This window comes from Eubalaena glacialis, chromosome 2 (genome assembly GCF_028564815.1).
Source record: "Eubalaena glacialis isolate mEubGla1 chromosome 2, mEubGla1.1.hap2.+ XY, whole genome shotgun sequence".
NCBI classification, from domain to species: domain Eukaryota; kingdom Metazoa; phylum Chordata; class Mammalia; order Artiodactyla; family Balaenidae; genus Eubalaena; species Eubalaena glacialis.
The window spans coordinates 29,714,917-29,724,280 of NC_083717.1; the positions used below are offsets into that span (position 1 = coordinate 29,714,917).

The 9,364-nt window shown below is 43.1% G+C and overlaps 1 pseudogene; it reads right to left on the reverse strand.

Moving 5' to 3' along the window:
- Positions 1 to 613: 613 nt before the first annotated feature.
- LOC133086102 (U6 spliceosomal RNA) lies at positions 614 to 709 on the reverse strand (annotated as a pseudogene).
- Positions 710 to 9,364: the final 8,655 nt, after the last annotated feature.

The window sequence follows — 9,364 nt, forward strand, 5'->3', positions numbered from 1 at the left end:
AGTGATGTCTGGGTAGTAGCTTTTTTTTCTCGTCATAGATGACATGGTAGCACTGGTTTGCATTCTGAAGGGCTGCTGCAACCTTTGTGTACTGTTCTACGTTTGGGTCCTGTGCCTCAAAAACTAACAGTGCCTCTTCAAATAAAGAAAATCCCCTTGCCATTTCCTGCATCGTGAATCTCTTCGGTCCTTCGGTTACTTCTTCTTCCTCTTGTCACTCCACTCTCTCAATTATTTTCACTTTTGTTTCCATCATTATCACTTGGCACTTCCTAGCAGAACCAGCTATATCACCGCTGCTTTTACACTTGCTTCCGGACATGCTGGGCTTGAAATAAAGGTACTGTACTACTATACTCTATACAGTACTGTACAGTAAAGTACACAAAAGCACAACCACTTGTAGAGGATGCATGCACGTGACAATGTACACCAGACACGTGAACTAACTTACGTGACTGTATGTGTGAACACACGTTTGCATCTTTGAAAGTTTGCAACTTGAGTGTTCATGCGTAGGGGACTTACTGTATCAACTCTTTTTTAGATTCTTTTTCCATATAGGTCATTACAGAGTATCGGGTAGAGTTCCCTGTGCTATACAGTAGGACCTAAAAATATGGAATGCTTCATGAATTTGTGTGTCATCCTTGTGCAAATCTTTTCTGTATCGTTCCAATTTTAGTATATGTGCTGCCGAAGCAAGCACAAGTCTGGTTAATTCTTTATATAGAAAGTTATTTGTCTTCCACTTTGCCATGTTAAGCAAGGTGTAACAAAAAAAAATTCCACATAGTGAAATGTGAGATTTCCATGATGGGACCTCCATTCTGCTGACAGAGAACACGGAACACATTATGGGATAGTGGAAATTGCACAGAATCTGGAGTTCTAGTCTGGCTTTCTACTCACTAGCAGATTATTTTACATCTCTGAGTTCACTTTCCTTATCTATAAAATGGAAATGGTGATAATTTACATTCCAGTGTCATTTTAGGGATATGTGATTGTGCATGTGAAAAACATCTTATAAATTCAAAGTGGTAAAGAAATGATAGTCATAATTATTAATATTATATAAAAGCACTTTGGAGTGCTGGATAAAATCTATAATACGATAAGAACTACAAATAACATCTTCATCAATATTAATATTATAGATCCAAAAGCAGAATCGCAACAGTTCTGTATACTGCTGTGATGTTTTCCATGCTCTCCTTCTGTACATTCAAGTCTTTCCCATCTTAAAAATCTCTCCTGTCACTCCATGGTCACTCCTTGAACCTACTATTTCTTTTTTCTTTGTGGCCTTTATGGTCAAACTTCCTGAAACAACTGTCTGTAACCAAGATCTCAAACACAGGCTCCGGATCACGTAAACCCCTTTGTGGACTCGGCAGTTTGCGTGTTTGTTTTTAACAGAATGTGAGTGCCTCCAGGCTGGGCAAACTCCCTTTTATCACTCCAGCCAGTTCACACATTTATGTGAACTGTCTGGTCCCTAAAGGCATTTGCATTTATAACCTCTAGCACTAAAGATAAAAATAGTAATCAACAGAATCACATACCTACAAATGTCAAACTAAGGAAGGGAAGATTTGCAAATTAAGATATAATTTACAGTTATACAATTAAGTCATATTTTCTAAATATGGCCCCAAACTCGGCCTTCAAAAATAGTGACTTATACACACATATATAGGGAATTATTAGCTTGCTTTTACTCGTTCTTTTTAATTATGCTGTTTCAACTGCTTTGGAAGAGCAAAGCGCCCGGTAAACTGTGAAAATAGAGTGAATAAGTTTCAGCTTCCTGGCCCTCAGGTCAGCATTTCAGCAGGCAGGTTGTGACCACCATGAGGCATAAATCAATTTAAAGGGTTACAACTAGAATTAACAAAAATAAAACAGAAGAGATCAGAGACAATCTCACAAAGTTAGGGTAAATATTATCTTATGAAACTTTAAAAAACTGTGGTAAAATATACATAACAAAATTTACCATTTTAATCATTTTTAAGCACACAATCTGTGACATTAAACACATTCACAAAGTTGTGCCACCATCAACAATATTTCATGAAACTTTTGTTTTGTGTGTGTGTGTGTGTGTGTGTTTGTGTGTACTGAGCTGTAATATAAAATGTATTTCTTACTATGGGTCTTGGTTTTTTTAAAAAAGCATGAAAACCCTGCATTAGCTCACTTTTCCCATATGTAAGACAATGGATATTTCACTAACTGTGACTTTGATGGAACTTGGGTGTGACAGAAATACTCTAACCCTAAATGTGAGGAGATACTTCCAAAGAAAAACATAAATTCAAACATTTGACAAAATGAAAAATTTGAAATGCGTATTTTTTTATGTGTGTGTTACATATTTGCTCACATGACAAATGTGTGGAGATGGTATGTTCAAACAGGGTAACACCCCCAGAGTTAGGGGATAAAGTCAGAAGATGTTACCCTTTGAAGGTAAAAAGAATGGACATGCACTAGTTTAGATTCACTTTCTCGGTGGTGACTCCACCCGTGGTGACTGCTGTGTTTCTGATGAGACTTAAGTGTTGCACTAACTGGATGAAGGAAACAGTGTCTCCTAAGTCTAATCAAAGTGACTAAAATATATCCAGAGGAAACATGATCGTAAAAATGCTGATGTATGACTGAGTCTGCGCGTCTGGAGCCTGTGCTCCGCAACAAGAGAGGCCGCGATAGTGAGAGGCCCGCGCACCGCGATGAAGAGTGGCCCCCGCTTGCCACAACTAGAGAAAGCCCTCGCACAGAAACGAAGACCCAACACAGCCAAAAATAAAAATTAAAAAATAAATAATAAATTTAAAAAAAAATGCTGATGTATGGAAAATTATCACTCACTCATCTTCGGTATATGGTATCTAAGGTTATAATGTCAAAATAAATAAACAAGGAAACAAAAATAGCTATCACCATGGAATCTAGGGAAAAAAAACAAACACCAAGTGCAAATGATAAGAATTCCAAGTCTACTAGATTCACTATAGTGAATGGTGTCAAAAATGAAAGCAGCTCACTAAGAATTGACAGAAACCTCTCAGAGGTTGGTGGGTGAGCTAGCAAAGTTGGGATGACTTCAGTTCAGCAAACATCTACCAATGACCAGTCATTGTGAAAAATGATGAGGATAAATAAAGTTTCTGCCTTTGCAAAGTTCATAATGAGCAGGAGATAAACAACACCACAAACTGGCACTCCTACTCAACTCAGTAAGAACTGTGATAAAGGTACACCCTGGATGGGCCCTGATCCCGCCGGGGATGGGTTAGGGGGCAGGTATTCAGAGAAGACTTCCTGGAGGAGGTCAAAGTGTCTGAGTGGAAATTGTGGAAGACAACTGGCCAGAAAGAAGAGGGGAGAGACAGAGGGGGGAGAAACACAGAGGTGGAGTGGCTTAGTGTGCTCAGGAAACTCCAATCAGTTCCAGGCTCAGGGAGGGAAACTTCAAGCCCCTTCAGGCGGTTGTAGTTAGGGTTCAAAAACAGAGCATGTTGTTGTTCAGGGTCTCCTTTCCTCGACCTTGACAGCTCATAACCAGTAGGGAGCAACAGGAGCTGCCCATCTTGGATTACTGGGTGGGCGTGTCCATTTCTTAAAGTAATGAGGTGGAGAGTCCTCATCAGAGGAGCCTGCGGGAGAGAAGCACACTTCTCAGGAGACGCCTGTGAGCCTACCACAGGGCACCTGGCACTAGCGCTCCATCCTAGAGCGTCTGGGACCAACTCCAGCTTGGAGAAGAGGGGCCAGGAAAGCAAGGAGTGACTGCATGGAAGAAAATAGGAGAGTGTTTGGCAGTTGCCATGCACAGTCTAGAACTTTGAAGAAAGGCAATGATGTCTAGCCATCGACCTTCCCTCCCATTAGAGGAATGTACATGGATGTTGGACTAAAAAGAATGTCCACTTTGCCAGATCTCCAAGAAGTTAATTTTTTCTCAACCTAATAAAAACAACATGCTTATTAAGTCTGGTTCTCTGCCTGAAACATCCAAACTGGGAAGTCTCTCCAAAATGTCTCTTAGGACTCATCAACTCATCCTTCTTTCTATGAGAGCTACAGGCAGGCAGCAGTCATGGTGAAAATGCAATCTTTTTTTTTTTTAAATAAATTTATTTATTTATTTATTTTTGGCTGTGTTGGGTCTTCGCTTCTGTGCGAGGGCCCCCTCCAGCTGCGGCGAGCGGGGGCCACCCCCCATCGCGGTGCGCGAGCCCCTCACCGTCGCGGCCCCTCTTGTTGCGGAGCACAGGCTCCAGATGCGCAGGCTCTGTAGCCGTGGGTCACGGGCCCAGTCGCTCCGCGGCACGTGGGATCCTCCCAGACCAGGGCTCGAACCCGCGTCCCCTGCATCGGCAGGCAGACTCTCAACCACTGCGCCACCAGGGAAGCCCAAATGCAGTCTTTTTTGAGGCCTAGAGTGATACATTTACCTCAATGCAGAGGTACTATGTAGGTCAACTACCCCAGAAGATATCTGCCAGCAATAGTATAAATTTAAGCTGCTGTCCCAGGCAGCAGCCTCGGCCAAGAAAGGAGTTACTTTCAAAGGAAACACGATCCAACTACAGAAGCCTTGAAGGACTGGCCAGGGTCTTTACTAGGAACTAGCCCTGGGGTATTACAAAGCACACTACACAAAAAAAGTTTCTCAGAAACTCTCTCTAGATATGGTTCCTGTTTCCAAAATTCATGCAAACCCTGCATCTCCCCTACAGGCCCTCAGGCCTCCTCCCCCTGGGCTGGCACCTGCCAACACAACTTTGCCCCGCTGTCCTGGTCATTCAGCTTTGAGACCCAGAGGTTTGGCTCCTTTGTTCCTCCAGCAGGAAGGCTGTGGAGTATCCTGGGAAATGTAGTCCTCCTCTGTGACTGCTTTTTGAGCAATACATGTTCATGGAATATCTGTAATGAATTAAAACCGTCCACTTCATCACTGTATTTTTTTTTTTTCGGTTATTTTAAATTTTATTTATTTATTTATTTATTTATTTATTTATTTATGGCTGTGTTGGGTCTTCGTTTCTGTGCGAGGGCTTTCTCCAGTTGCGGCAAGCGGGGGCCACTCTTCATCGCAGTGCGCGGGCCTCTCACTATCGCAGCCTCTCTTGTTGCAGAGCACAGGCTCCAGACGCGCAGGCTCAGTAATTGTGGCTCACGGGCCTAGTTGCTCCGCGGCATGTGGGATCTTCCCAGACCAGGGCTCGAACCCGTGTCCCCTGCATTGGCAGGCAGATTCTCAACCGCTGCGCCACCAGGGAAGCCCCATCACTGTATTTTTATTATCATGAGGAATTTAAGACATATACAAAAGCAGGGAGAAGAGTTTCATGAACCCCCATGTATCCATCATCCAGCTTCAACAATTTTCAACACACCAGCTTGTCCCATTATTTCTTCTGTATTCCTACCGACCACCTTCCTTTAGATTGTTTTGAATCAAATGTAAAACATACATAATATCATGTCATTCATAAACACTTCAGTATGTATCTCTAAAAGATAATTCTCCATTTGAGGAGCTTCATATTTACAGGCAAGTTGCAAACACTTACATATCCCACATCTAGATTTACTGATTAAGGTTCTGTTATATTCTCTTTCTGTATAAGTATGTGTGTGTGTATTTCACTAAACTATTTGAAAGAAACTTGCAGATATCTTGATCCCTCACCTCTAAATACTTCAGTTTATATCTTCTAAGATCAAAGACATTTCCTTACAGAGCCATAAAACGATTTATAAATAAATCCAATTTGGGAAATTTAACCTTGATTATAAGACTGGAATAGAGTCCATATTGAAATTCTAATTATGACCCATATAGCAAATTTTACTCCAATCAAGAATCTAGTCTAGGATTACATATTGCGTTTAGTTGTCATGTCTCCTTAGTCTCCTTAAATCTGGAAAAGTTCCTTAACCTTTCACTGTCTTTTATGGCCATGCCGTGCAGCTTGTGAGATCTTAGTTCCTCAACCAGGGATTGAACCCAGGCCCTCAGCAGTGAAAACGCCGAGTCCTAACCACTGGACTACCAGGGAATTCCCAAGCCTTGATATTTTTGAAGAGTACGGGTTTTTGAAGAGTAAGAGTTTTTGTAGAATGTCCTCAGTTTGTGATTATTCCTCATGGTTAGTTTGTGGCTTGACAGGAACACGACATAACTGACATCACGTGATGTCAGCAGGCCACCATTATTGGGGATGCCAACTTTCACCCCTCAGTTAAGATGGGGTCCACCATATTTATCCACTGTAAAAATACCTTTCCCCCCTTTAAAATTAATAAGCAATAAGCAATTAATAAGCTGTGAAACGGCATTCACAACTTTTTACTCAACAACTTTTACCCAATGATTTTTAGCATACATTGATGATTTCTTTTTTTAACATCTTTATTGGAGTATAATTGCTTTACAATGGTGTGTTAGTTTCCTCTTTATAACAAAGTGAATCAGTTATACATATATATATGTTCCCATATCTCTTCCCTCTTGCGTCTCCCTCCCTCCCACCCTCCCTATCCCACCCCTCTAGGTGGTCACAAACCACCGAGCTGATCTCCCTGTGCTATGCGGCTGCTTCCCACTAGCTATCTATTTTACATTGATGATTTTTGCCAGAATAAATGTTACTATAGTTGCAACATGGTAATTTAAAAAACAATTCTTTCTCATTCATTAGCCTTCTACTGTAAAGAATAGCTTTCCCTTTTCCTTCCTCATCTCTATTATTTTTTTTTACTTACACATTTGTTTATATTTAGTAAGAACTCATGGATTCTTTTATTTTCCAATGTATTCTCATGTATTACTGTCATTTTCATTTTGATACTTCCACCTAATTTGACTAAGTTAGTTCCTTATTGCATTTCTATTTGGATGGCTTTTGGGGGCCAGAGATTCTCTATGAGCTTAATACCTTTTATGAGCCCTCTCTTCTAATAAAAATCTTGACTCACTATCAAATTCAAACATCATAAGTGCTCGGAAGACCTTTGGGATTCTTGCCTTGCTTACCCCTCCAGGCTCTCGTGCCCTCCACTCACCTTACCAGGTTGGTTTTATGCTCTGTCATGTTCAAATACTTCCTTCTCTGACCAGGACTGGCCTCTTCCTCCCTGCTGGAAGGTGTGTTGGCAGCCCCTCCACTCTGGTGTCTTTGGCCTTGTCTCGGTCATCTCTTTCTTTGATTCCTTCCCAAGCTGGCTTCAGACCCTCCCATGTGCTTGCTACCTGGGCAATCTGCACACACTCCATAGTAAACCTTACTCCTCTTTATCCCCTACTACCTGTTCACCTGTCTTTTGGTTGGTACTGCTCTGTGCCATCTCCCCAGCACTTAGCACCGCCCCTAAGGCGGAGTAGGGACTTGGTGAGTGCTACCAGTACCCAGAAGGGAAACCGATTGTCTGAAAGGAAAAGATATAAATGGCTGACACTTGAGCTGTAACTGGAAAAATAAGCCAGATTTTGCCAGAAGTGGAAGCAGAGGACGACCCTTCTGGCAGAAGGAAGAGCACAGATGAAGGACACTAGAGGACCAAAGTGTTCAGAAACGAAAAGACTCCACACACAACTTCATGTGCAGCAAATATTTGGGAACCAACGCTTCTCTCTTTGTTTTGTTCTCTAACAGGAATTATCACACTGTGGTGACTGCCAGTTGATTGGCCTTTCAGTAAACGGTAGGGTCATAGAGTGTAAAGCCTGTGTGTCATTCACATCCACACCCAGAGACAACCCCAAGGTCTTCAAAAATGCATGTTAAGAGAATGTGATTGGAAGGTTAGGTTGTCTAACCCTGGGGCAGGAAAGGAGATGTGAGGGGCCAGTGAGCCAGTTTGTGAAGGGCCTAGTCCATGAAAAACAACTTGGACTTCAACAAGTCTTGACTCAGAGGGGGATGGTGAGGAGGCTTTCAAAGGAAATGTAAGCTGGCATGGTGAAAGGTGGGGAAGCAGAGACCAGCTGTGATGCTATTGAAACAAACTGGGAGAGAAGTAACAGCAGGCAAATCCATCGTAAGCAGGAGAAGGAAAGTTTTTAGATAGAATAGGTAGGACTTGTAACTGCTTGAGATGAGAAGTGGTTTTTAAAAACTGATCTTATTTTTCTAAGTAGAAATGCCATAAAAATTCATTTTGTTATAATCTCACATCCCAAGGTGAAAATGGGTGCTTCTTTTGAAGCACAAGTTAAAAAAAAAATCACACAGGAATAAAAAGCCAGTTTTGATTGTTTAGGAAGGATCACCCAACACAAATAGAAAGTAAGAGATGTCATTTCAATATAAACTATTCTCATATCATTTAGTCTCTTTTGTAATATGGGAACTTATCTGTATATCAAAAAGTCTGCCAGAATGTAGACACAAGCAAAAAAGATGGAAATCTAACCTAACAACTTTGGAGAATTCCTGACCTTTCAGAGGTGGACCACATCACTGGGCCCGGCCTAGGGATGACTTCCTGGGCCTCAGTCTAAAACGTTCCAAGCGGAGGTACCTGAGAAGGGCTCTGCAACATATCCAACAGGTTCTCTTGGAAAGTGAACTCTAAACGCGACTTTTTTTCCAGAAATATGTACTTGCTTTGAATATTACAGGAAATCTCAGTCTTACGTGATTATCTTTAAAGACATTGCTATGAATAGCATTATTGAACTTGCAAGTTTTTTAGAGCGAGGATGTGACAACGTATGCCAAAGCAGAAGGCGCCCAGCACCGATGTGATCTTCCCAGTCAATACACGGAAGTCCAGAGCGCATCCTGTCGGCGTTCGGACCCGCAGAAGGAACAGGTAAGAAGCACCGGTGCACGGATAAGGCTGGACAGAGTGACCCAGAGAAGCCTTTCCAGGTCACATGTATGTCTACATAATCAACACCCAAGCGGAGCAGGCACACAGGAAATCAGGCAGCAAGCTTAAAGCCGGTGAACATACTTTAGTTTCTCCTCCCCATAGAATGGGTCGGGTGGGTGGCACATGCTCGGGTTTGGGAAGACATCCCGAGTCTTCAGCATTTCCCCTGAAACCGCGGAGAACGGAGCTGGCCGACGAGCGGCCCAGAGCACCCGCTCCACGGACAGGAGACGCCGCCTTCTCCCTTTTCCCGAGCGCGCTCAGGGGGGTCTCCTGACCCGACCACCCGGATGGCCAGACGGCCCCGGGGCGGTGTCCGGTCCCGGGGTGAGGGGAGGGAGGGGTCGGGGTCTTGGGCCGAGGGGGACGGGGGTCGCGGTCCCGGGGTGACGGGGGCGGGGTCCCGGGATGAGGCCGCGGGGGGGGAGTCTCGGTCCCCGGCTGAAGAGGGCGGGGGTCGCTG